Source organism: Oncorhynchus nerka, linkage group LG20, assembly GCF_034236695.1.
Source record: "Oncorhynchus nerka isolate Pitt River linkage group LG20, Oner_Uvic_2.0, whole genome shotgun sequence".
In the NCBI taxonomy this organism is placed as follows: domain Eukaryota; kingdom Metazoa; phylum Chordata; class Actinopteri; order Salmoniformes; family Salmonidae; genus Oncorhynchus; species Oncorhynchus nerka.
Window position 1 is genome coordinate 76,466,496 of NC_088415.1, and position 27,529 is coordinate 76,494,024.

Consider the following 27,529-nt stretch of genomic DNA (forward strand, 5'->3'; position numbering starts at 1 on the left):
TGCCAAATAATAGCAGGGCATTTAGCCACTATTTCAGTATGTTTCAGTAACTGCTTTTTCTATGCATTGTTTGAATTGTACAGTATATATAAACTTGGGTTTTAACTTGTTTGTGGAACTTGAGAGAATCTTTTAAAACTGATGTTTTGCCACTGGATTGGTAGGGTCATTGAAGGTGTGGTTGTGCCTTTCAAAGAACCGTGGAGCCATTCTTTCTGTTTTGAGGGTGAAATTGGATGTCGATATTAGACAAGATATGTAGCGATAGCTGGCCATTGGGACAGTAATATATTGTTATGTGTACAGTTTGTAGGCAATGGATTCTGTCTAAGCCATATTTTAGTGACAGAAAAGGTCTGGAAGCAAAGGTATGTTTCTTTTCAATGACTTTCTTCAACCTGAACATTCAGTTTAATCATTTTTGGGGTTTGTCACGATATTTGTGAATCTTTATAAATGAAATGACATCAAGTACAGTAGTGGTATTATGGGTTTCAGGTTTACATTTTTTTGTTTTAAAGAAGACTCAGGTCCCTATTAAACTCCTCATTAATAGCAATGCCAAATATGACATAACTCACTGCCTTCTCGTTTTAAGTGTTTTGTTTCAGTTACAGAAATGTAATTCTGAATGGGGTTCTGAATGTTTTTTTACTTGACCTAAAGCCCCAGCTTTCTTTTTTGCTGTCAAATCATTCTCACCTTAATCCTTTTCTAATTTGATGGTTTGATCAAACTCGTCTTCCATTGAATAATTGTAATTACATTTCAGTTATAAACATCAGTGTTATGGGAATGACGTCAGTCAGATCTTTGTAAAATTTCAAACATCCCACTTAGTTGTAAGAACACGCCGTGCTCTTTGTTTTTAAAGAGTATTTTTATTTCATCAAATTCACATTTTGCAATACTTTATTTGTAAAATAATTTACTAAATAAAGTTCCGATACAAATTACCCTAACATTGCTACATGCTGCATGTGTGTGTGTTAATTATTGTTTAATGTGTCCTTGCTTTATCTTACTGTTAGAGAGAATCCAGTGGAATGTATCCAATGTTACAATGTTCAGGGAATCCAGCTTTCTACTCACTGCCCATCTTATGCTACCCACATGTTTTCTACAGTTAAAGGTCCAATGCAGCTGTTTTTATCTCAATATCCATCATTTCTCATATCCAATCATTTCTGGGTAACAATTAAGTGATTGTTTTCAATTAAAATGATCAAAAACAAACAAATAGCTTCTTAGCGAAGAGCAATTTCTCAAGCAAGAATTGTTATTGTCTGGGAGTGGTCAAAGTGGGGAAAGGAAGAGAGGATTGGAACTCTTTCTTATTGATCAATGAACTGTACTGAACTAAAATATTAATGCTATGTGTAAAGTGTTGGTCCCATGTTTCATGAGCTGAAATAAAAGATCCCTGAAATTTTCCATACTCACAAAAAGCGTATTTCTTTGAAATGTGCACAAATTTGTTACATCCCTATTAGTGAGCATTTCTCCTTTTCCAAGATAATCCATCCACCTGACAGGTGTGGCATATCAAGAAGCTGATTAAACAGCACGATCATTACACAGGTGAACCTTGTGCTGGGAACAATAAAAGGCCACGTGTAACCACGCCAGCCCAGGACCTCCACATCCAACTTCTTCACCTGCGGGATCGTCTGAGACCAGCCACCCGGGCAGCTGGTGAAACTGGGTTTGCACAACCAAATAATTTCTGCACAAACGGTCAGAAAACGTCTCAGAGAAGCTCATCTGCGTGCTTGTCGTCCTCACAAGGGTCTTGACCTGACTGCTGTTCGGCATCGTAACTGATTTCAGTGGGGCAATCCTCACCGTCGATGGCCACTGGCAGATTGGAGAAGTGTGCTCTTCACGGTGGAATCCCGGTTTCAACTGTACCTTTCAGAAGCCCATTCAGAATCACATTTCTGTAACTGAAACAAGACACTTAAAACAAGAAGGCAGATGGTAGACAGCGTGTATGGTGCTGTGTGGGCAAGCGGTTTGCTGATGTCAACATTGTGAACAGAGTGCCCCATGGTGGTGGTGGTGTTATGGTATGGGCAGGCATAACCTATGGACAACAAACACAATTGGATTTTATCGATGGCAATTTAAATGCACAGAATACTGTGACGAGATCGTGCCATTAATCCACCGCCATCACCTCATGTTTCAGTATGATAATGCATACAGAAGTTTACATGCACTTAGATTGGAGTCATTAACACTTGTTTTTCAACCACTCCACAAATTTCTTGTTAACAAACTATAGTTTTGGCAAGTCGGTTAGGACATCTACTTTGTGCATGACACAAGTCAGTTTTCCAACAATTGTTTACAGATAGATTATTTCACATATAATTTACTGTATCACAATTCCAGTGGGTCAGAAGTTTACATACACTAAGTTGACTGTGCCTTTAAACAGCTTGGCAAATCCAGAAATTATGTCATGCCTTTAGAAGCTTCTGATAGGATAATTTACATAATTTGAGTCAATTGGAGGTGTACCTGTGGATGTATTTCAAGGCTAACGTTCAAACTCAGTGCCTCTTTGCTTGACATCATGGGAAAATCAAAAGAAACCTGCCAAGACCTCAGAAAAAAAATGTAGACCTCCACAAGTCTGGTTCATCCTTGGGAGAAATTTCCAAACACCTGAAGGTACCATGTTCATCTGTACAAACAACAGTATGCAAGTATAAACACTATGGAACCATGCAGCATCATAACGCTCAGGAAGGAGACGCATTCTGTCTCCTAGAGATGAACGTACTTTGGTGTGAAAAGTGCAAATCAATCCCAGAACAACAGCAATGGACCTTGTGAAGTTTCTGTAGGAAACAGGTACAAAAGTAGCTATATCCATGGTAAAATGAGTCCTATATTGACATAACCTGAAAGGCCGCTCAGCAAGGAAGACGCCACTGCTCCAAAACCATCATAAAAAAAGCCAGACTACGGTTTGCAACTGCACATGGGGACAAATATCGTACTTTTTGGAGAAATGTCCTCTGGTCTGATGAAACAAAAATAGAACTGTTTGGCCATAATGACCATCGTTATGTTGGGAGGAAAAAGGGGCAGGCTTGCAAGCCGAAGGACACCATCCCAACCAAGAAGCACGGGGGTGGCAGCATCATGACTTTGGGGGTGCATTGCTGCAGGAGGGTCTGGTACACTTCGAAATAAATGAGATCATGAAGGAGGAAAATGATGTTGATATATTGAAGCAACATCTCAAGACATCAGTCAAGAAGTTAAAGCTTGGTTGCAAATGGGTCTTCCAAATGGACAATGACCCCAAGCATACTTCCAAAGTTGTGGCAAAACAGCTTAAGGACAACAAAGCCAAGGTATTGGAGTGGCCATCACAAATCCCTGACCTCAATCATATAGAATATTTGTGGGCAGAACTGAAAAAGTGTGCGCGCAAGGAGGCTTACAAACCTGACTCAGTTACACCAGCTCTGTCAGAAGGAATTGCACAAAATTCACCCAACTTATTGTGGGAAGCTTGTGGAAGGCTAACCAAAATGTTTTACCCAAGTTAAACAATTTAAAGGCAATGCTACCAAATACTAATTGAGTGTATGTAAACTTCTGACCCACTGGGAATGTGATGAAATAAAAGCTGAAATAAATTCTTCTCTCTACTATTATTCTGACATTTCACGTTCTTAAAATAAAGTGGTGATCCTAACTGACCTAAGACAGGGATTTTTTTACTAGGATTCAATGTCAGGAATTGTGAAAAACTGAGTTTAAATGTACTTGGCTAAGGTGTATGTAGACTTCCAACTTCAACTGTTAGTATATTTAAAACTGAATACTTTTTGACTTTCAAGTATTTTACTGGGTGACTTTCACTTGAGTCCTTTTCTGGTAAGGTATCTTTACTTTTACTCAAGCGTGATAATTGGATACTTTTTACACCACTGGATGCTTGAGTTGTGTGGCAGCAACACTGCCACTGCAGCCATGGAGGGGAACAAGGGCATTCCACAGGATACAGTGGTGCTGAACATTGCTACCAGGAGTTGGAGGCACAGCGTTCTATTAAATGGGTTTGAGGGACCTGCACTCCAATGTCGGTTGGGAGAATGCCCAATAGTTTAAATTAGTTTTGGTTGAAAGTGTTAGGAAAATGTCTACATTGTGAAAGAGGTCTGACCTCAAAGGGTCTTCCTGGTTGAATTATTATTTTTTAAATAGTTCCATCACATAAAATGTAAATCCCAGGTATAATTCACTGATTTATGTGAAAAGGTAAGTTTTGTACAGATTGACCTCTCCCTATCCGAACCTGAATGAAGTCAGGCACCAGCAGGCAGCACTGCAATTGAAAAAGACTGCTTTTCTATGCGTCTATTATTTGTGTCCGTTAGGTAGTCCATTCCCAAGGTAATCACCTAGATAGAGGACTCGTGTTCACTATACTATGTAGCTACAACAGATGGAACGTTCTCCTTTTGGGATTTGAGCTCATCAACACAGCGCGCTCTACAGGCGATTGGTGCTAGCCGCCGGCCAATCAGGATGCGTCTTTTGTTGCAAAGTTGTTAACCCCCAACAAGACAGTTATCTTCTCCTATTCGTTAGCCAGCTAGTTTTGATAGCTAGCTAATCTTCTTTAAAATAAACCTTGTAATTTCCTGATTTCACGGATTAGTTCGGCGGAGGCTTTCCGATACGAAAATCAGTTTTTTAAAAATAGTATTTTCCTAACAACTCCATTGAGATTTTTTGACGATACTGTTTGCTACGTTTCACTTATGCCGTCTGGCCATTTGGGGATTCAATCTCATGATCATCAGAAATGTTATCACCCATCCTGGAGTAATTGTAATGGTACGTTTTTCTGATATCTTTGACTTCATCAATTTACTGATCGAAACTGTCTCGTGAAAATCGGTTTGTTTGCAAGATGGGTAGCTAGACAGTTACAGTTATTACAATTTAATCGAATGGCAAGTTGGCTTGCTGATCGACGTGACATCGGTGGTTGGCTAACGTTATAGTCGCGAGACAGCTTCATTGTTAGCTAGCTAGTTAGCTGACGTCATTGTTTTTGTCTAGCTAAGTAAAACTGTGTTCTATTGTTTGGCTTGCGATTGTGTTGTAACTTGTCATTGGCTTTCAAAGGTTGTTCGTTCTGACGTGCGAAATGCAAAACAAAGTGTTTTTTTTATATTGTGTGGAAAAAAAGGTCAGCCAGCTAACGTTACGGTCATTTCCAGAAAGTGTCATACTAAAATCTGATGTATCAACTGGGCAATACCGTTGTAAATAGGCTATTACGTTTTATAACCACTAACGTTAATTTGAATGTCACGTAATAGCTAACTAGTTTACGTTAATGCCATCAAGGAATGCATTTGATCGCTAAACACTGCCAGCCAACTACCAGTGATCTAAAAAGGAACTGCACACATTCAGATTTAGGGTGTGTTTGTAAATTCAATCTGCAGTGCCAGAATGCGCTCTAGGCGTTCGTAAATTCAGAGCGCACACACTGGAAGGTCAGACTGAGGAGTAGGGTTGATCCGAGCGTTCTGACCTCACAACAGCAGTCAAGCACCCAAGCTAGTTGGCTAGCTACTTCCAGACACAAATGAGAACATCTCGCCCTAGCAGTGCTGGTTAGGCTGTTTTTATCAGTGGAGGTTGCTGAGGGGAGGACTGCTTACAATCATGGCTGGAATGGAGTCAATGGAGTGGGATCAACCACATGGAAACCATGTCTTTGACAATTCCATTGACTATTTCAGCCATTATGAGCTGTCCTCCCCTCAGCAGCCTCCTAGTTTTTGTTATCCAGAGCATTGGTGACTAATTTTGCTGCTGACAATTTAATTATGCGCTTTTTTATGCGGTGTTGAGCATTCGTAAATTCCTTGGTTATTCTGAGCTCTGGCACACTCGTCTGAAATTGGAGTAGATAGCCAGAGTGAATTTAGGAACGCACCCATAGTAGTTGAAATTCGACTGAAGGAATCTGTGATGACCAATGCCAAGTTGTTTGGAATGATGGTAATTAACATAATACACCTGTGGAGTGGCTTGCTCAAGCTACTCCTAGCCCTGGCCCCTGCTTGTCAGAGACTAAACACTATACAAGCTACTCCTAGCCCTGGCCCCTGCATGTCAGAGACTAAACACTATACAAGCTACTCCTAGCCCTGGCCCCTGCTTGTCAGAGACTAAACACTATACAAGCTACTCCTAGCCCTGGCCCCTGCTTGTCAGAGACTAAACACTATACAAGCTACTCCTAGCCCTGGCCCCTGCTTGTCAGAGACTAAACACTATACAAGCTACTCCTAGCCCTGGCCCCTGCTTGTCAGAGACTAAACACTATACAAGCTACTCCTAGCCCTGGCCCCTGCATGTCAGAGACTAAACACTATACAAGCTACTCCTAGCCCTGGCCCCTGCTTGTCAGAGACTAAACACTATACAAGCTACTCCTAGCCCTGGCCCCTGCTTGTCAGAGACTAAACACTATACAAGCTACTCCTAGCCCTGGCCCCTGCATGTCAGAGACTAAACACTATACAAGCTACTCCTAGCCCTGGCCCCTGCATGTCAGAGACTAAACACTATACAAGCTACTCCTAGCCCTGGCCCCATGTCAGAGACTTGTCAGATGACTAAACACTATACAAGCTACTCCTAGCCCTGGCCCCTGCATGTCAGAGACTAAACACTATACAAGCTACTCCTAGCCCTGGCCCCTGCATGTCAGAGACTAAACACTATACAAGCTACTCCTAGCCCTGGCCCCTGCATGTCAGAGACTAAACACTATACAAGCTACTCCTAGCCCTGGCCCCTGCATGTCAGAGACTAAACACTATACAAGCTACTCCTAGCCCTGGCCCCTGCATGTCAGAGACTAAACACTATACAAGCTACTCCTAGCCCTGGCCCCTGCATGTCAGAGACTAAACACTATACAAGCTACTCCTAGCCCTGGCCCCTGCATGTCAGAGACTAAACACTATACAAGCTACTCCTAGCCCTGGCCCCTGCATGTCAGAGACTAAACACTATACAAGCTACTCCTAGCCCTGGCCCCTGCATGTCAGAGACTAAACACTATACAAGCTACTCCTAGCCCTGGCCCCTGCATGTCAGAGACTAAACACTATACAAGCTACTCCTAGCCCTGGCCCCTGCATGTCAGAGACTAAACACTATACAAGCTACTCCTAGCCCTGGCCCCTGCATGTCAGAGACTAAACACTATACAAGCTACTCCTAGCCCTGGCCCCTGCTTGTCAGAGACTAAACACTATACAAGCTACTCCTAGCCCTGGCCCCTGCTTGTCAGAGACTAAACACTATACTTGTCCTGGGCCTGTATTAAAGGATGTTGGTGAAGGAGGGATGATTTCAGGATCAGTTTAGCCTTTTTTGATCATGATGAATAAGATGACATGGACGGGGGGACTGATTCTTAATCAGCACTCCTACTCTGAGGCACATTTTGATTTAAGTTGCTCTTTGCAATTGGAATCGCTGTCCCAGTCCCATCCTACCAACATGATGACTCCTATAATTACCAACACTCAAAGAAATTATAACTCATGTGTTTTTTATTCTCATTCAGATTCCAATAATGCTGTCTTTTGAAATGGATTACCCGGGGTGGAATCTACAACTCTTGGATCCTGGCTAGACCCGATGTCTGCCATTACTATAGGTAAGCCCAGATAATGTTTTTATAATATGGGCTTTAGCACCAGATGCCTCTGCTTGCCATTCAGCATTAAGGAGTTATAGGGTTAAGGCCCTGTGACAGACTAGCATACTTTCCAGCAGTACGCTGTGATCATGACTCTCAGATCCATTAAATTACACGCGGGTCATTTGGACGAAGGCATCTTCTGTACAAGGGAGTTTTTTGTTAAGAGCCGTGACGCTCGGTCTGAACATTAACACGCATGCGGTACAGTTTTGGAAGCGTCAGAGAAATACATTTCACAAAGCAAAAGGTTAAAGCAAAAGGTTAAATTTATACACCCTATTTAATAATATATTTTTTAAATCTCCCCCTTCGATATTGTCTCATTGCTGTAGCTCCCCAATGGACTCTGGAGGCGAAGGTCGAGTCAGGCATCCCCTGAAACATGACCCGCCAAACCGCGCTTCTTAACAACACCGGCATCTGGCCCGCCACAAGTAGTCACTAGAGCGCGATTAGCCAAGTAAAGCCCCACCCGGGCCAAACCCTCCCTTAAGCCAGACGACGCTGAGCTAATTGTGGTCGTGATACAGCCCGGGATCGAACCCGTGTCTGTAGTGACACCTCTAGCACTGTGATGCAGTGCCTTAGACTGCTGCGCCAGCAGACGGACACCATAAACGTGTTGTCATTGAAAAATACTGTCGGCTGCAACTGAGTTAAAACAGTGTACAGTAAGTATGTATTTTGCATTCGTGAAGTTATTTTGAAATATGTTTCTAGAATGATACCGTTATTAAGAATTGATTCACGTTAGATGGGAGTATTGGCTGTTTTGGCTTCTAGAGCCAAACAGAACATGTAAGGTCCTTGGACTAAGGAGTAAGGTTAGGCTCCTTTAGTCCAATATTGGGCTTACATTAAAGAAACTGGAGATTGGTCCATAGGGCAGGAGCCTCTGGCTTGGAAAGGCTTACTTATTCAAGGTACCAGAACCCTTTATTTTGAGATTCTTAATTTTTCCAAATATTAAAATTACTGTGGGACACAGAGGACCCACAGAGTCTTTAACTTTGAAAATACTTTTGGAAGCTTTTCAGTTTTTACCTTACTGGTAATTTAGTCACTATTTAGTGAATGATCACTATTTAGTGATGGTTTATTTTACATTTGTAATATAGTTATTTAAAAAAAACTTGTTCATGCTTCATCTCAAAGGTTTTATTTTATTATACATTTTATATAGGATCTAGGTGTGTTATCACTGCATCAGCAAACCCCCTCTAAATGTACAAATCACACGTAAAACAGAAGCAGGAGAAAAATGTGCATGATAATACACCAGGTACACCCTTACCTTATTTGCACACACTGTATATAGATTTTTCTATTGTGTTATTGACTGTGAGTTTGTTTATCCCATGTGTAACTTTGTTGTTTTTGTTGCTATGCTTTTTCTTGGCCAGGTTGCAGTTGTAAATGAGAACTTGTTCTCAACTTGCCTCCCTGGTTAAATAAAGGTTGAAATAAATATGTTACTGTGACAATTCTGAATTATTTAGTCACTGATGATGAATTGGCAAATGTAGACTATTTAGTTTGCAATCAATTAGGGACATGCAGCGAAATATTCTGTAGTGTCAATGCCCCTTTGTTATTGCAATCCCAAATGTAACCTGAATCTAACTAGTTCTCCAAATTGTTTACTTGTTTACTTTTGGGGCACTGTGGGGGCGCTTCGCCCCACCCCCACCGTCGCGCACGCGCTCGGAACCGTGTGGGAATGGCTGTTCGATGATCGGTGGGTTGGGCTGCTCTGTGCGAACGGAGCGTTATAAAGAGTTTTTAATGTCCGCCATGTTGGCCATGGCGTACTCAACCACCGATAGACAGCGAAGCCTCTGAAAAAATAGACCGAAAGAGAGCGACCAAGATCCGGGCCTTCCCGGCTCCGTTCGACGCCCTAAATATAGCTTTCAACCAGTCGAACCGTAGATTTCTGAAAAACAACAGAGTCATCCATGAAAGCGCAACAAGAGACCGTTGTGAATTTTAGGAGATCGGATAGATTTATGTTGCATCTCGAATTATAAAAAATGAGTAAATTGTCGTTTCGGGCACGGGCGCTGGACGCGTCCAAGCCACTACCCGTCTTCCGATGTGAGGATTTACCAGACTTGCACGAATATGCATCTATTAACCGGGCAGTGCCGCAGATGCCGACGGGGATGGAAAAAGAAGAGGAATCGGTATGTTTTATAGTTCGAAATTCTGAGAAGAAACACGTTAACTTATTTTTATATTTTGAGAGGTGTTACTCTTTTTTTCTGCGCAAGTTTGCACAAAATGGCTGCCAATTCTATTTTCTAAAAGACGACGAAAAAGTTATGTAGATACCATGCTAATAATACACTAATACACTTTACAAATCACTACGAGTTATTCGTTCTATATATTATACTATATTCTGGTTTTAGCTGGTTGTTTTCGCTTGAGATGATTTTCAAAGTACAAAGGAATCACGTGACTCCCGTCAATCCGACATTTTGTTGTCTGTCTTTGGGATGGGCCTTGTGTTGGCGTAATGGCAAAGGACCGGTGCAAGGGGGAGCTAAATATCGGAAATTGTATATGTCCTCCAACTGTGCATGTGGGATGATGGCGATACTGGGGTGGGGGGGTGAAAACTTTGTGCGCCTTGCGTGGATCGTCTGTCTTTTTAGTTTCAACCATAACTGTGCGCTCCAAATAGCCTATGCATTGACTCACGGGGTGATCTGTTGAATTATTATAAATTAGCGCGCCAACGAATGCATGAGAGCAATCACTCATGGCTGCACTGTTTTGCTTTACATTCAATAAGCATATGGTTGGCGATATACACTTTGTATTTTGCTGGGCACCTCTAGGTTCATATTTGGCTTCACGCTCAATGATTCAAGTCCCAGCAAGTGTTGGCTAGGCACGTGGCCTTGTTATGATGTGGACGTTTGTACCTGTCAATATGACATGTAGCCTCTGTTTTTGGTTATCCGCTGTCATGTCTCTTGGACCGGTCTGTGTTTACATTTCAGTGCACTAACTTGTATAGCCAGCTTTGTAGTTTTATTACTTAAAAAAAATATATATTGTTTCCATATTTTATACATGCCATGCTTCAGTTGAAACCTGTTTCTAGTGATTGCCTACCTACCTACGGTAAGATGCTCCCACTCCCTGCAGACCAGTTGTCTAAAATACCCTTTTTATTTCACCCTTTGTGTACTTTACTGTATTTATACTTGGGATATCGCACTTCAACTGTTTTATTTAAAACATTTTTTTATTTTATCGCTGGAGGACTACTTTAATTGCACATTTCGACTTGAATGTGTTGATTTATTTATGGCTAGGCCAGGACATGTCTTCTTGACATTCCTCTATGACACAATGTATCTTAATGCTCTGAGGCTCACAGCAGGAGTCCCAGCAGTGGGCCTCTTCACAAAGAAGCCTCCACTCCATTCTTATGTACTGTGTTGCATAATAGAGGCACATAACAATCGGAGTGGTCTGTTTATTTATGCAGTATTCTGAGCACCCTGTCAAAGGGGAGCTGTCTGGCAACAGACAGCTTCTCAGTGACTGGCATGGGAAATGAGATAAGCATGGTATCCACCTTATGTCACAAAGTAGTTTTTAATGGATGTTTTGGGTGGGGGAATCAACGTTCTAGCTTGCGCTATGTGTGTGCCTTATTCCAATTGATTGCTCATTAGACTTTTATTTTTCAACCTGGCTGCTCAACTTTTTATAACGGTTAACTGTGTCAGTCCACACAGCCAGTGTTTGTTGGGTGAACTCACTGTCACTGGGTCAATGTCTGAGACATAATGCAGTGGGAATTGGAGGGATCTGTTTTGTCTGAGTGCCAGTTTTCCTTGAACACACACATGTTGGCAGTCGACCAGTTTCTCACTGCTGTGACCGCATTCACCTGTAATGTGTTGCGTGATGGGCTAGCCTACCTGACCCAAATCTCTGCTGTGATACTGCTGAAATCAGGTGATAAATGGTTTCACCACAAATGCGTGACTATCTATGACCTGTTATCCTTTGAGAGAGCCAGGTGGTTTTTGCCACAAATAGCAACTTAACTCCCTATGTGGTGCACTTCTTTTGGCCAAGGCCCATAGGGCTCTGGTCAGAAGTACTACACTATATAGGGGAAATGGCTGCACTTTGGGATTCAGCGACATATCATCTTCCCCTCAGAGGTGTTGAGCCTTGGTGAGATTAGCACAGGGGCTGTATTTATCAAGATTCTCAAGGGTAGAAAGGCTGATTTGGGATTAGTTTTTCCTTGTAGATCACAATGAATAAGATTACTTGGACTGAAAGGGACCTGCCGCTAGATCAGCACTCCTACACTGAGGCGTGCATTATATATGTCCCCAGATGGTTTCAGGAAACAATTTATAGAAGTAGCTGTGTAGACCACTTCTTAGTCTCACAGTAGTGGAGTTACATAACCAGTTCTTCTCTCCAGGCATGCTCTGTGTATCCCAAATGGCACCCTATACAGTGCACTACTTTTCACCAGGGCCCATTTCTTTTGTACTCATCCAGAGTCTAACAGTAGTCAAGTTATGAATTCTACTCTCTAGACGTTCTGATTCTCCGTGGCCCTGTCATTCAGTCCTTGCCCCCTGTGGCAGGCCATGTTAAGTGACATTTACAACGGCTGGAACTGTAGCTGCCTGGTAGGCAGAAGGACAAGAGGAGCAGCCGTGGGCCCCCAGAGCAGACCTGACAGCAATCAATATACATTTTAAGGGATCGCCTATTTCTAGATAGACTGTTGTGGTCTGGAGGAGGAAGAGACGGATGGTTCAGTCAGTTTATCCTCTGCTAGCCCATTGCCATCAATAGGGAAGTAGCCTATACAAAGGGAGTGTTTTGATCAAATGTATTCTCTGGTACTTTTTAGCCAGTAGATTTTAAAGTAGTGCTCACAAGCCAAAAGTGGTCCCTGAAAATGGAATGCTAGGTGGAAAGGGGGATACCTAGCCAGTTACACAACTGAACGCATTCAACTGAAATGTGTCTTCTGCATCTAACGCAACCCCTCTGAGTCAGAGTTGTGGGGGTTGCCTTAATCGTCATCCATGTCATCAGCTCCCAGGGAGTAGTTGTTGTTGAGGGTTAACTGCCTTGCCCAAGGGCAAAACGGCAGATTTTTGGGTTACTGGCCCAACACACTTAACCACTAGGCTACCTACTATGTAAAATATGTGCACCACATCATTGCTCTCGCTATGCTGTGGTGGGTGCATCTTGCTAGCTGTCACTCATATGGCCAGGGGCTGAAGCTCATTGGTTGAACTCCAATTGTTAGGAGACTGGCACACATGGGGGAACATGGTGCAGCACAGCTTCCAGAAAAATGGTTGCTTTCAAACTAGGGATTTTGTGGTGGAGGTAAAACAGTAATTCTGATCAAAGATTATGCATATATGAACGATGCATTGACAAATCCAGCCCAAAACAGAAGGTAAAAAAAAAAAAAGCTTAGTAGTCACCGACGTTTCGGACATGTCCTTACGTTTGGCAGCAAGTGTACTCCCCCCCCCCCCCCCCCCCCTCTCAAGGCTTTGAATGAATGCAATGGAAACTGAAAATACTGAAGTGTCTAGAAGCTGCATAGCCTATATTGGAGCTGGCCTTTGAAGCCGATTCCAGAGTACTGAAAATGAAAAATGTAATTGGTTGTCAACAATATTTTTCTCAGCAAGCCTTGGAGAAGGCTAACAGTCTATTGATTTCTATGCAAACCACATATCTATTGTAATGTAGGAACAAACTTGCTGGGAAGTGCACTATTCTCAGCCCTTGGGAAGAGTAAGGTTGCATCACGATTCTCCACACTTTTCCCAAAGTCTACACTCCCAGTCATGTATTTAATGTAGTACCAATTGGCTGGAGGAAGATATCATGACTGAGAGTGTGCAATTGCAGTCTTTGCTAGAAGGGTGGAGAATCGGGATGTAGCCAAAGGTTTCTGTAGTGTGGACTTAAGGCATCGATTTAGCCTCTGTGTGCTGCAGCCAAGGCAAACCTGCAGGTGACTGTCCATGTAGGATTTACTAATATTCTGGGTTGGGCAGCAGAGATGGTGTTCGTTGCTTTGTATGGAAAGGGTTCTGTTCCTCTTCACCTACGCTACCGCCAACCCTTTGCAACTAGAGAGAAGTAGGTTTGGGCGGAATCTAGATTTTCATATCGTCCTTCTCTCATCCTGGGATTTATGGTATTACCGGCATGGCACACAAGGGTCACAGCTAAATCATGCTCATAAAGTTATATAAGCATAGCTAGTAGCTACCGAATGTTATTTTCGGTGAGTGGACATTTTACTAGGGAAATTGTGCAAATAAACAAAGTTGTGACGCATGCATTTCTGAAGGAAGAGCATGATGTGTACACAGAGCAGATGGGAGAAGAACAGAGAAGGGGAAAACTCTAGGAAGCACAGGGGGAAAAATGGCAACTGTACAGAACTCATCCAGAGCTATTTGACTTCTGGCAGAAAGTCATAAGATATCTGTTGGCAAACATTTAGTAGTGAATTGCATACAGGTGTGACTTCATCACCTCATGTGAGCCGCATAACAGACACTCGCTGATAGATAAAGAACACTTAGACTCACCAGCTCACTTTCTCCTGTTGTGCTAATTACAAACACATGACTGGCTCACCTGTTCTGGGGAACCACAGTACGCGTCATAATGTGACGGGTGAAATGAATGCTAACGTATTGCACAAGTTGACTGCAGGTATTTAACTTAAACCATCCTGTGGCTTTTTCCAAATACCCGTATACTGCCCAAGCCTAGAGAGAAGCTCACTTTATTTGGCATATACAACTAGGGCTGTGATTGTCATGGAATGTTGAAGGTTATTGGTATTATTATGATGATTTGGTTGTTTTAAGAGGAAATACTGTGGTGATTGGTCAAATTTGCAAGCCCTCGTAACAGTGTGGTGAGGAGTAGGAGCTCTGCTGTACACTTTGTGTCCAGAAGTAATTTAGCCATTCATTGTAGTCATGCTCTGTAGAGTTGCTGTTTTCTTGTGTCAATTAACCCATGACATTCCTGGATTACTCATTATATTAATAAAGTCTGATTTTAATCAACAAATACAACATTAAGTTTTAAAACGTTAAGGGTACAACACTGTGATATGTAGTGATTTTGGCTATATTGGCAAAATCACTACATATCACATCAGGCCAAGCGGGGAGAGGCTGCCTGGTGTCACAGTTCCAAGTCAAAAACATCCAGCTAACATCCATGATGTCCTTTGCCCCCGTAGTCTTCCGACATATCTCAAACCAGTCATTACCATTCAACAGAATTATAAAACAAATAATTAAGTTTCTTTCCAGTGAATTTCTGAGTTACATAATTGTAGAACTAGCAAAGGAGTTTTGAAGTTGAGGTTGTAGTATTTATGAAGTTTGACAACTAGCGCTAGCAAAGTTGTCAAACAAGCTTGGACTAGGCTAATTTAGGAGACTTGACTGTACTTTTTATGCCCTGCTATCAGGAGCCAGCAGCAAAGTTTGATTAAACAATTCGGAGACTGAAACAAATAAATCAGAATGCTTATTTGAGTGCGAATTGATATACAATCCCAAAATCAGCTACAACTGTCAGTAAAACAAAGCTTAAAATGATGTTTGAGTGAACCCTGAATACAGAAAATGAATAATGAAGTCTCTTCTGGACACGGTAAACACCACCTCACCACTCTACACTGAGTATACCAAACATTAGGAACACCTTCCTAATATTGAGTTGCACCCTGCCCCTTTTTCCCCCTCAAAACAGCTTAAATTCGTCAGGGCATGGCATCTACTAGCTGTCGAAAGCGTTCCACAGCTATGCTGGTCCATGTTGACTCCAATGCTTCCCACAGTTGTCATGTTAGCTGGATGTCCTTTGGGTGGTGGACCATTCTTGATACACACTGGAAACTGTTGAGTGTGAGAACCCAGCAGCGTTGCAGTTCTTGATACAAACCGGTGTGCCTGTCACCTACTTCCATACACCGTTCAAAGGCAGTTAAATATTTTGTCTTGCCCATTCACCCTCTGGTTGTCTACACTTGACACTTACATGTGACTTTCACCATCATTGAAAAGACACAATCCATGTCTATTGTCTCAAGGATTAAAAACTGGTCTCCCCTTTTAACTACACTGATTTTTGAAGTGGAATTAATAAGGGATCAGACCTGGTCAGTCTCATGGAAAGAGCAGGTGTACTTAGTGTATATGCAGGGAATTGTTGATCAATCGTGGAATCCTGGAGGGGACTAACTATGGCTTCATCCCAAATGGCACTCTATTCCTTATAGTGCACTACTTTTGACCAGAGGCTTGGGCCCTAGTTGAAGCTTGCTAGGGACCCCAGAGTAGAGCTGTGGGGAGCGGCACAGTGAAACCATAATCACACACTCCGGAGAGATTATATGTACAAATCTGGGACAACGCTGTGCTTCTGCTATCTTGACAGGCTGCCAATGGCACAATGCCCAGGCCTGAGAGCCAGAGGCCTGTTAGTTTTACTACTGTCAGACGAGCACCCCCCCCCCACTACTGTCAGACGAGTACCCCCCCCCGGCACTTTTCTTCAGGATGACAGAAATCCTATTCAGATGATGGTAATTCATCTTAAAAGAACATGCAACTCGAGGATGCAGCAGCGTTTCAAGTTTTATTGGTCGTATACACGGGGTACTTATACATTGTCCAACAAAATGCTTACTTGCAGGTTCCTTCTCGACAATGCAACCACAATAAACGATAAGAATACGTACTTAAATTAAAGAATATAATAAACATTTTATCATAAGTATAACAAATGAAGGCACAGTTTATAGTCAAATTTTTGGGGATGGGGTGTAATGTATAATGAGTAGGCTTGGGTGGTTTACCGGGGTATTTCGATAAAGCCGCAATGCTTTTTCAATACCGTTGAAACTATTTCTGAAGTTGTTTTAATACATTTTAATATTTGTAACTACTTTTTAAGTACCTGCAGTCAACTTGTGCAATAAGTTTGGAAATAAAGTTCACCTGTCACATTATGAATTTTACGGTAGTCCACAGTCACGTGGTTTTTGTTTACAAGCACACAACGACGAGAGACCGGGACCTTGTGAGTCATTCACTGTTGTGCATCATGCGCCAGGTGATCTAATTACAGTATGGAATTCACAACTAAATGTTTGCCAGCTAGATACCTTCACTATCAACTGTCTAAAATGTACTAAATGCTCAGAAGTTGTGCATTTGGTAGGCTAATTTAGTAGCTAGGTGGTAAGCTTCTACCAAAATCGAGCATTTAGCTTGGTAACAGCAGATAATCCTCTCCTGGATCAAGAGCATTGCTGGTTAATATTTGTTTTGTGCGTACAGCAAACTGTGAGTATCATTTTTTTGTTTGTTACTTATATAGTTTAGGCCAAAAACTGTACAAAATGTTCCCAATGCACTAGTTAAAGAAAAGGAGAACCGCACTCTAGGAGCTCAATTATTGCATCTGAGCTTCTAGAGTGTGCGGCTCTTTCTTTTTCAAGTGTTATACTCCACTAGCCAGCACCTCGTCTAAATAGGTGTTTATTTCGCCTCCAGCCCAACACACTAGTTAGCATTTAATTAGCATTCTCTATGGGATTTGTTAGCATTGCTAACCTTCGGATTACAGAGCATCAGTGGGGTTTGAAAACAGCGGCCGTTGTGGTCAGTGTCCCTTATTACCGCATATCCCGTTATGGCACAAGATCGGTATGACAATCTGTATACTGTCCAAGCCTATATTTTCCTTGCCAAAAAACCCGATACCGATTTTATAAGAAGAAAAATTGCAGCCTTTTTAAGCATTCTAGTACAGTTAAATAGTGGCCACACACACTGACTGACCAAAAAGTTAATTTGTTGGGATTTACGTATGTCCCCATTACCAGTAAAACATAATCAAAACCTATTTCTTTCACTTACTTGCTGTGCTGTTTCGTTGTTCAGTCTCAACCAGGATTTCGTCAAGCAGTGAAGTTTCAGCTGTCTGTGGCCTCTTCCATTTTTACCATTTTGTCCAATATTCTTGAGCATGCAATACGGCTTTCCCCAGTACGAAATCCTAGTAGACCCACTGTGCTGTCAGACTCAGCATGCTCATGGGGCTGACATCGCTGGTCCAAATGTCAGTCGTGAAGCTAATAGCAGTGACGCCCGTAGCAAGTAAATCAAAGTTTATTTGTCACGTGCGCCGAATACAACCGGTGAAATGCTTACTTACAGGCTCTAACCAATGGTGCGGGGGACAAAAGGTGTGTGTAGGTAAGTAAAGAACTAAAACAACAGAAAAAATACATTTGAAAAAAGAGAAGCAAGGCTATATACAGACACCTGTTTGTCAGGCTTATTGAGGTTGTATGTACATGTAGGTGTCGTTAAAGTGACTATGCATATATGATGAACAGAGAGTAGCAGAAGTGTAAAAAGAGGGGTTGGCGGGTGGTGGGACACAATGCAGATAGCCCGGTTAGCCAATGTGCGGGAGCACTGGTTGGTCGGGCCAATTTAGGTAGTATGTACATGAATGTATAGTTAGTGACTATGCATATATGATAAACAGGGAGTTGCAGCAGCGTAAAAGAGCAGTGGTGGTGGTGGGCACACAATGCAAATAGTCTGGGTAACCATTTGGTTACCTGTTCAGGAGTCTTATGTCTTGGGGGTAAAAACTGTTGAGAAGCCTTTTTGTCCTAGACTTGGCCACTCTGGTATCGCTTGCCATGCGGTAGTAGAGAGAACAGTCTGTAGAGAGAACAGTCTGACTGGCGTGGCTGGGGTCTTTAACCTCATAGTCCACCAATACCGTATGCGGGTTCGTGACTAGGGCTCAAGCTCATTAGCATAACGCACAATGCGAAAAAATATTCCTAAAAATATTTAACCTCCACTCATTAACAAGTAAAATAGCTCAAATGAAAGATAAACAAGTTGTTTATCTACCCAGCAAGTCAGATTTCTAAAATGTTTTACGGCGAAAACATAGCACATATTTATATTAGATCACCACCGAAATAAAAGGCAAGCGGCGGCCATTTTGTCCCAGAAAAAATAAATAATTCACTAACCTTTTGAAAATCTTCATCAGATGACAGTAATATTACATGTTACACAGTACATTACATTTTTTTCCAATAATATGCTATATAATATCCATAAATCTCGGTTGACAACATTTAAAAAAAAAAAACCATGCTACTCAAATGTCAGGAGAAATGATGATAGCTCCGACAGATAACGTCAATAACAAGCAATAAACATGACTAAATATACATGTTCTACATATATTTACAAAGATACACTTCTTCTTAATGCAACCGCTGTATTACATTTATTTTTAACGTTACAGACATCGTTCACTTGGCTATACTAGGAGTCGGCGCTCAGATATTAGCAGTACGTTTGGAGTCCACAGAAACCCAAAATAACCACATAAATATTCCCTTACCTTTGATGTTCTTCCATCAGAAGACGTAGAAGGAGTCATACTTACCCAATACATCGTTTGGTTTCACGTTGTGTGTCCCTGGTGCTTTTACACCTGCATTGTTTGCTGTTTGGGGTTTTAGGCTGGGTTTCTGTACAGCACTTTGAGATATCAGCTGATGTACGAAGGGCTATATAAATAAATTTGATTTGATATGCTAACAGCTTCAGCTGGAATGCATCAAAAATGACTTCTGGTCCAGCACTCTGCGCATTAAAACTTCCAATTTACATATTATATGTCGATTAAACTGGTCAAACGATGTGCAAAATCGAGCTTTGATGTTTTTAGCATGTAGAACAAAGGACAGCGCTAACAGACAAACCGGCTTCAAATGCTGCCTGTTGGAAAAAGACGTACTCCAAATCGGCCGCGCGCAATAGAGTGCCCGGTTTTGAGAGGGACACGCGGAATTTTGCGCACCAAAGGTGCAGGGCTCGTGCGATTCTCACAGTGAACGCGCCATTTGAAAGCAGACATCGCGCTGAACTGATAGACTGTTCCTGGATCCGTAGCTGCCTGGGAAGGGTGTTGGCGATGACGTCAAAGTAGACCCAACTTTTCCATTGTTGACAGAGTGTTAGGGAGAATGGCTCTCCTGAGAGTTCTGCTTTACATACAGACATAATTTAAACGGTTTTAGAAACTTTAGAGTGTTTTCTATTCAATAATAATTTTTATATGCATATATTAGCAATTTTGGGTAAAAATATTTTCAGTTTACTATGGGTACGCACTTTCTCCAACAGGGGCAGTATAGAGCAGGAGTTCTAAGAGGTTAACTCATAGATGTGCGTTTCAACAATACTGTCTAACTCCGGTATGGCAACATTTGAAAAATAGCGCCTACTTGGTAGTGTGTACCGGTGCTCGACCAGTCGGCGAAAGCCAACATCATCCATGACAGAACTGTTGATTGTCAAGGGCAATGAATCCCATTATCTTGGCGTTAATGGATTTTGCCTTTGCATTGTCTCGCTGAAATGTTCTTACTCTTTCAAATGACTGCTTGACTTGTTGACTGCTCGATCCACACAGCATACATTGGGCTGTGTTGTACGTGTAGTGCTATATTTTTCGTGGCGTCATTACGTCATCTACCGACGTTATATAGGTATGCACGGTAGCTTTGACATCGGTTTTGCACAGCGCCGTTAAACTAGACAGTCGGGCCTATGCCGATATTGGAATTTGTAGCTAATATTTGCCGATTTCTGATATGCTTACCGATATATCGTGCACCCCTAATTTCTATCAGAACTCCCGCTCCGATACCGTCTGACCAACATAAAGGAGAGAAGAACTCATGGCTGGTGTGTGGGGTCCTCAGACACGGTTTTGAGTAGATGTCCTGTATGGGTGGGAGCATGGTCCCAACGCTTTTCATCCTTGCTGAATTTATGATGCACACTTTGAAGATGTTCAAATAACTGTCCGTTTACTTTTCCTCAGCCAACAAGACAAGTAACTAACAGAAAAATCACTAGCTTAATTCAATCTACTATTCCCCCATAGTAGAACAATTGACTTGTCTTGGACCGTTGTGGGACGATGATGCCCAAATTCATACAAATTCATAAAAAATACACTTTTGAAAAGCAGGCTGATGCAGCAGACCAGAACATTTGGCTTAGTGTTCATATACTATTATTTCTTCACATAAGCATAGTAATGCACACCCGGCAGTAGGCTGCTCGCAGATGTTTGTTCCGTAATGCAATTAGCGGGAAAACGGTTTCCAAAAGCGCACCCCACATGTGAATGGATTCATGTGACGGAGATTAAAATATCCATGAGAAATAAGAGGGGACATCTGAAGATTCAACAATTCGGATGGGTTGCTAATATGACTAGGATTGTGCCACTGACTTTTGAACAACTAGTTGATTTGAAAACCAATAGGACATGAGAGAAATAGGCTACTTGTTTCAATGGCATAATATAATTGGTTCCACGTTTCTATTGTCGGGTTTTTGCTAGGCCACCTTAAAGCAAAATAAGACGTGCCTCATAATATGAAGTAAAATGTTAAACGTGGAAATCTAGCGGAACCCCTCGACAACATTCCGCTGAAAAGGCAGCCCGTGAAATTCAAAAATATTTTTTAGAAATACGTAGCTTTCACACATTAACAAGTCCAATACAGCAAATGAAAAACTCCTTGTTAATCTACCCATCGTGTCCAATTTCAAAAAGCCTTTACAGCGAAAGCACAACATATGATTATGTTAGGTCAGCGCCAAGTCACAAAAACACACAACCATTTTCCCAGCCAAAGATAGAAGTCTCACAAAACAGAAATAGAGATGAAAATGAATCACTAACCTTTGATCTTCATCAGATGACACTCATAGGACATCATGTTACACAATACATGCATGTTTTGTTCGATAATGTGCATATTTATATCCAAAAATCTCAGTTTACGTTGGTGCATTACGTGCAGTAATGTTTTGATTCCAAAACATCTGGTGATTTTGCAGATAGCCACATCAAATCCCAGAAATACTCATAATAAACATCGCTAAAAGATACACGTGTTATGCATGGAATTTTTAGATCCAATTCTCCTTAATGCAACCGCTGTCAGATTATTTTATTTTTTTACGGAAAAAGCATAATCTGAGTACGGAGCTCAGAGCCCAATCCAGCCAAAGAAATATCTGCCATGTTGGAGTCAACAGAAGTTAGAAATAACATTATAAATATTCACTTACCTTCGATCTTCATCAGAATGCACTCCCAGGAATCCCAGTTCGACAATAAATTCCATAAAGTCCATCGTTTATGTCCAAATAGCCACTTGTTGTTAGCGTGTTCAGCCCAGTAATCCATCTTCATGAGGCGCGAGCACTACGTCCAGACAAAAACTCAAAAGTCCCATTAAAGGTCATAGAAACATGTCAAACGATGTATGGAATCAATCTTTAGGATGTTTTTAACATAACTTCAATAATGTTCCAACCGGAGAATTCCATTGTCTGTAGAAAAGCACTGGAACGAGAGCTAACTCTGTCGGGACCTCGTGTCACGAGCCTGAGACACTCTGCCAGACCACTGACTCATTCATCTCCCATTCCCCCCTCCTTTATAGCAGAAGCCTGAAACAAGTTTCTAAAGACGGTTGACATCTAGTGGGAAGCCTTAGGAAGTGCAATATGACCCCATAGACACTGTATATTCGATAGGCATTGACTTGAAAAACTACAAACGTCAGATTTCCTACTTCCTGGTTGGATTTTTCTCATGTTTTTGCCTGCCATGAGTTCTGTTATACTCACAGACATCATTCAAACAGTTTTAGAAACTGTTAATAATAATAATATGCATATATTAGCAACTGGCATATATAGCATATATTATTCATCCAAGCTACTCAGCCCCAAAGAAGTTAAAGGGTTTTTCTTAATTTTTACTATTTTCTACATTGTAGAATAATAGTGGAAACAGAACAAGGAATCAAGTAGTAACTAAAGTGTTAAACTACTCAAATATTTTATATTTGAGATTCTTCAAAGTAGCCACCCGTTGCCTTGATGACAGCTTTGCGCGCACTCTGCATTCCCTCAACCAGGCAAAGGCAAACACACGATTGCATTTGTTATTTCATAGTTTGGATTTCTTCACTATTCTACAATGTAAAAATAAAGAAACCCTTGAATGAGTAGGTGTATCTTAACTTTTTGACCAACAAAACCCTTTGCTATGAGACTCGAAATTGAGCTCCGTTGCATCCAGTTTACATTTTTTCATCCTTGATGTTTATACAACTTGATTGGAGCACCTGTGGTGAATGTAAATTGATTGGACATGATTTGGAAAGGCGCACACACCTGCCTAATATAAGGTCCCACAGAAGACAGAGCAAAAACTAAGCCATAAGGTCGAGCGAATTGTCCGTAGTCCGTAGAGACAGGATTGTGTTGAGGCACAGATCTGGGGAAGGGTACCAACAAAATTGTGCAGCATCGAAGGTCCCCAAGGACACAGTGGCCTCCATCATTCTTAAATGGAAGAAGTTTGGAACCACCAAGACTCTTAACTAGAGCTGGCTGCCTGGACAAACTGAGCAATTAGGGGAGAAGGGTCTTGGTTAGGGAAGTGACCAAGAACCTGATGGTCACTGACCGAGCTCCAAAGTTTCTCTGTGGAGATGGGACAACTTTCCACAAGGACAACATTCTTTGAAGAACTCCACCAATCAGGCCTTTTTATGGTAGAATGGTCAGAGTGAAGCCACTCTTCAGTAAAAGGCACACGACATCCCATTTGGAGTTTGCCAAACGGCACCTAAAGGACTCTTATGCCACGAGAAACATGATTCACTGGTCTGATGAAACCAAAATTGAAGTCTTTGGCCTGAATGCCAAGACTGGGCAGGGACTGGGAGACTAGTCAGAATCGAGGCAACGATGAACGGCGCAAAGTACAGAGATCCTTGATGAAAACCTGCTCCGGACCTCAGACTGGGGTGATGGTTCCCCTTCCAACAGGACAACGACCGTAAGCACACAGCCAAGACAACGCAGGAGTGGCTTCGGGACAAGTCTCTGAATGTCCTTGAGTGGCCCAGCCAGAGCCCGGACTTGAACCTGATCGAACATCTCTGGAGAGTCCTCAAAATTGCTGTGCAGCAGCACTCCCCATCCAACCTGACGGAGCCTGAAGAAGATCTGCAGAGAAGAATGGGAGAAACTCTCCAAATACAGGTGTGCCAAGCTTGTTGCGTCATACCTAAGACTCCTCGGGGCTATGAACACTGCCAAAGGTGCTTCGACAAAGTACTGATTAATTGTTCTGAATACTTATGTAAATGTGATATTTTTATTAGCAAACATTTCTAAAAACCTGTCTTTGCTTTGTCATTATGGGGTATTGTGTGTAGATGAGGGTGGAAAAAACAAGGCTGTGACCTAACTTTTAAAGATTTTGTTAAGTGCTCTGAATAATTTCCAAATGCACTGTATAGTGCATAGTTTTTCAATTTATCGAATCAGTTTTCTTGCTCAAACTGTGAGCAACACCTGTCAAACTCAGACATACTTTCTAAACACATGGATGTCGATTTGCACATGGCTAGTATTATCAGAGGACCGTGGCTTTTTCCAATAAACAGTAGGTTATTCTGGCTGGATTTGTTACTCTCCTCCCATGTAAAAATTTCTGCCACCGCAGATTTGGACGGGACTAATGATGGTGTTTTTATGCTCGTGTACATAATTACCTTGTCCGACCTCCCACAGTAAAACTAATCTAGTCGTATTAGGTCTAAAGTCACCATTGGCCTCATGATGAAATTCCTGAGCGGTTTCCTTCCCCTCCGGCAACTGAGTTAGTATGAATGCCTGTATCTTTGTATTGACTGTGTGTATTCATACACCAAGTGTAATGAATAACTTGATTTTCAATTTCAAATTTTTTATTTGAACCCATCTTCCAATAGGGCCCCGTAGTAAGGCATTGGGAAACGTCTTTGGTTGAATCTGTTTGAAATTCACTGCTTGACTGAGGGACCTTTTTTAAAGAATTGTATGTGGGGTACAGCGATAAAGTAGTCATTCAAATCATGATAAATACTATAATTGCACACAAGGTGAGTCGATGCAATTTATGTGAGTTAAGCAAATGTTTACTTCTGAACTTGTTGGTGCTTGCCATATCAAAGGGGTTGAATACTTATTGACTCAACACATTTCAGCTTTTTATTTTTATTTTGTTAATATAATTCCACTTTGACATCAATCAAATGTATTTTTGAAGCCCTTTTTTACATCAGCTGATGTCACAAAGTGCTGTACAGAAACGCAGCATAAAACCGCAAGCAATACAGGTGTAGAAGCACGGTGACATGGAAAAAGTCCCTGGAAAGGCCAGAACCTAGGTCGGAACCTAGAGGAACCAGGCTATGAGAGGTGGCCAGTCCTTTTCTGGCTGTGCTGGGTGGAGATTATTACAGAACATGGCCAAGATGTTCATAATGACCTGCAGGGTCAAATAATAATAATAATTACAGTGGTTGTAGATGGTGCAACAGGTCAGCACCTCAGGAGTAAATGTCAGTTGGCTTTTCATAGCCGGTCATTCAGAGTATCTCTACCGCTCCTGCTGTCTCTAGAGTTGAAAACAGCAGGTCTGGGACAGGTAGCACGTCTGGTGAACAGGTCAGGGTTCCATATCCGCAGGCAGAACAGTTGTAACTGGAGTAGCAGCACGGCCAGGTGGACTGGGGACAGCAAGGAGTCATCATGCCAGGTTGTCCTGAGGCATAGTCCTAGGGTTCAGGTCCTCCGGGTAAGGGAAAGAACGAAAGAGAAATAGAGAGCATACTTAAATTCACACAGGATACCGGGTAAGACAGGAGAAATACTCCAGATATAACAGACTGACCCTAGCCCCCCGACACACAAACTGCCACAGCATAAATACTGGAATCTGAGACAGGAGGGGTCGAGAGACACTGTGGCCCTGTCTGACGATACCCCCGGACAGGGCCAAACAGGCAGGATATAACCCCACCCACTTTGCCAAAGCACAGCCCCCACACCACTAGAGGAATATCTTCAACCACCAACTTACCATCCTGAGACATGGCTGAGTCTAGCCCACAGAGATCTCCCCCACGGCACAACTCAAGGGGGGGGCGCCAACCCAAACCGGAAGATTACGTCAGTGACTCAACCCACTCAAGTGATGCACCCCTCCTAGGGACAGCATGGAAGAGCACCAGTGACTCAGCCCCTGTAATAGGGTTAGAGGCAGAGAATCCCAGTGGAGAGGGGAACCAGCCAGGCAGAGACGGCAAGGGCGGTTCGTTGCTCCAGTGCCTTTCCGTTCACCTTCACACTCCTGGGCCAGACTACACTCAATCATAGGACCGACTGAAGAGATGAGTCTTCAATAAAGACTTGAAGGTTGAGACCTAGTCTGCGTCTCACATAGATTGTCAGACCATTCCTTAAAAATTGAGCTCTGTAGGAGAAAGCCCTGCCTCCAGCTGTTTGCTTAGGAGTTCTAGGGACCGTAAAGAGGCCTGCGGCTTGTACGTGTAGGTATGTACGGCAGGACCAAATCGGTAATACCGGTAGGAGCAAGCTCATGTAATGCTTTGTAGGTTAGCAGTAAAAGCTTAATCAGCCCTTGCCTTAATAACAGGAAGCCAGTGTAGAGGCTAGCACTGGAGTAATATGATCAAAATGTTTTGGGGTTCTGGTCAAGATTCTAGCAGCCGTGTTTAGCACAAGCTGAAGTTTATTTGTTTAGTGCTTTATCCGGGTAGCCCGAAAGTAGAGCATTGCAGTAGTCTAACCTAGAAGTAACAAAAGCATGGATTATTTTTCAGCATTTTTTTTTTGACAACGTTTCTGCTTTTTGCAATGTTATGTAGATGGGGGAGGGGGGGGGGGGCTGTCCTTGAAACAGTCTTGATATGTTTGTCAAAAGAGCTCAGGGTCCAGAGTAACATTGCAAAAATCATAAAGTAAGATTAATTGTCAGATTCAACAGAAGATCTTTGTTTCTTGGGACCTAGAACAAGAATCTCTGTCGCTGAGTTTAGAAGTAGAACACTTGCCGCATGTCTAAAACACAGACTTCCAGGGAGGGCAATTTTCGGGCTTCACTGTGTTTCAGCGAAATTTGGGTTTCCAATCTCTCAAATAATGTGGTGATCGGTGGTATCAAAAGCAGTAATAAGGTCTAGGAGCAGTGCTATGATGTGGTCTAAAACCTAACTGAAGCGTTTCGTATACGTTGTTTGTCTTCAGGAAGGCAGTGAGTTGCTGCGTAACAGATTGTTCCCAAAAGTTTGAGAGAAATGGGAGATTCCTATTTGTAGTTTAAAAAAATATTTTCTGGGTTAAGGTTTGCCTTTTTCAAGAGGCTTTATTACTGCCACTTTTAGTATGCAGATTGAAGGTTGAGGGCATGATTATTTTCATAATTGTGTCGAGATATAGTACTAAAACACTTGAGTGTCTCTCTTGATCCTAGGTCCTGGCAGAGTTGTGCAGACTCAGGACAACTGAGCTTTGGAGGAATACGCAGATTTAAAGAGGAGTCCGTAATTTGATTATGGGGTATTGTGTATAGGCCAGTGACACAATCTCAATTTAATCTATTTTAAATTCCGGCTGTAACATTTTGAAGAAGTGAAGGGGTGTGAATACTTTCAGAAGGCACTGTAGGTCGTCTGATTTTAATCCGTGTTGACAGTGA

General features: G+C 42.1%; 1 pseudogene; it reads left to right on the top strand.

Annotated features, from left to right (window-relative positions):
- Positions 1 to 9,516: 9,516 nt before the first annotated feature.
- LOC115103147 (enhancer of polycomb homolog 1-like) overlaps positions 9,517 to 27,529 on the top strand; it is a 42,709-nt pseudogene continuing 24,696 nt past the window's right edge.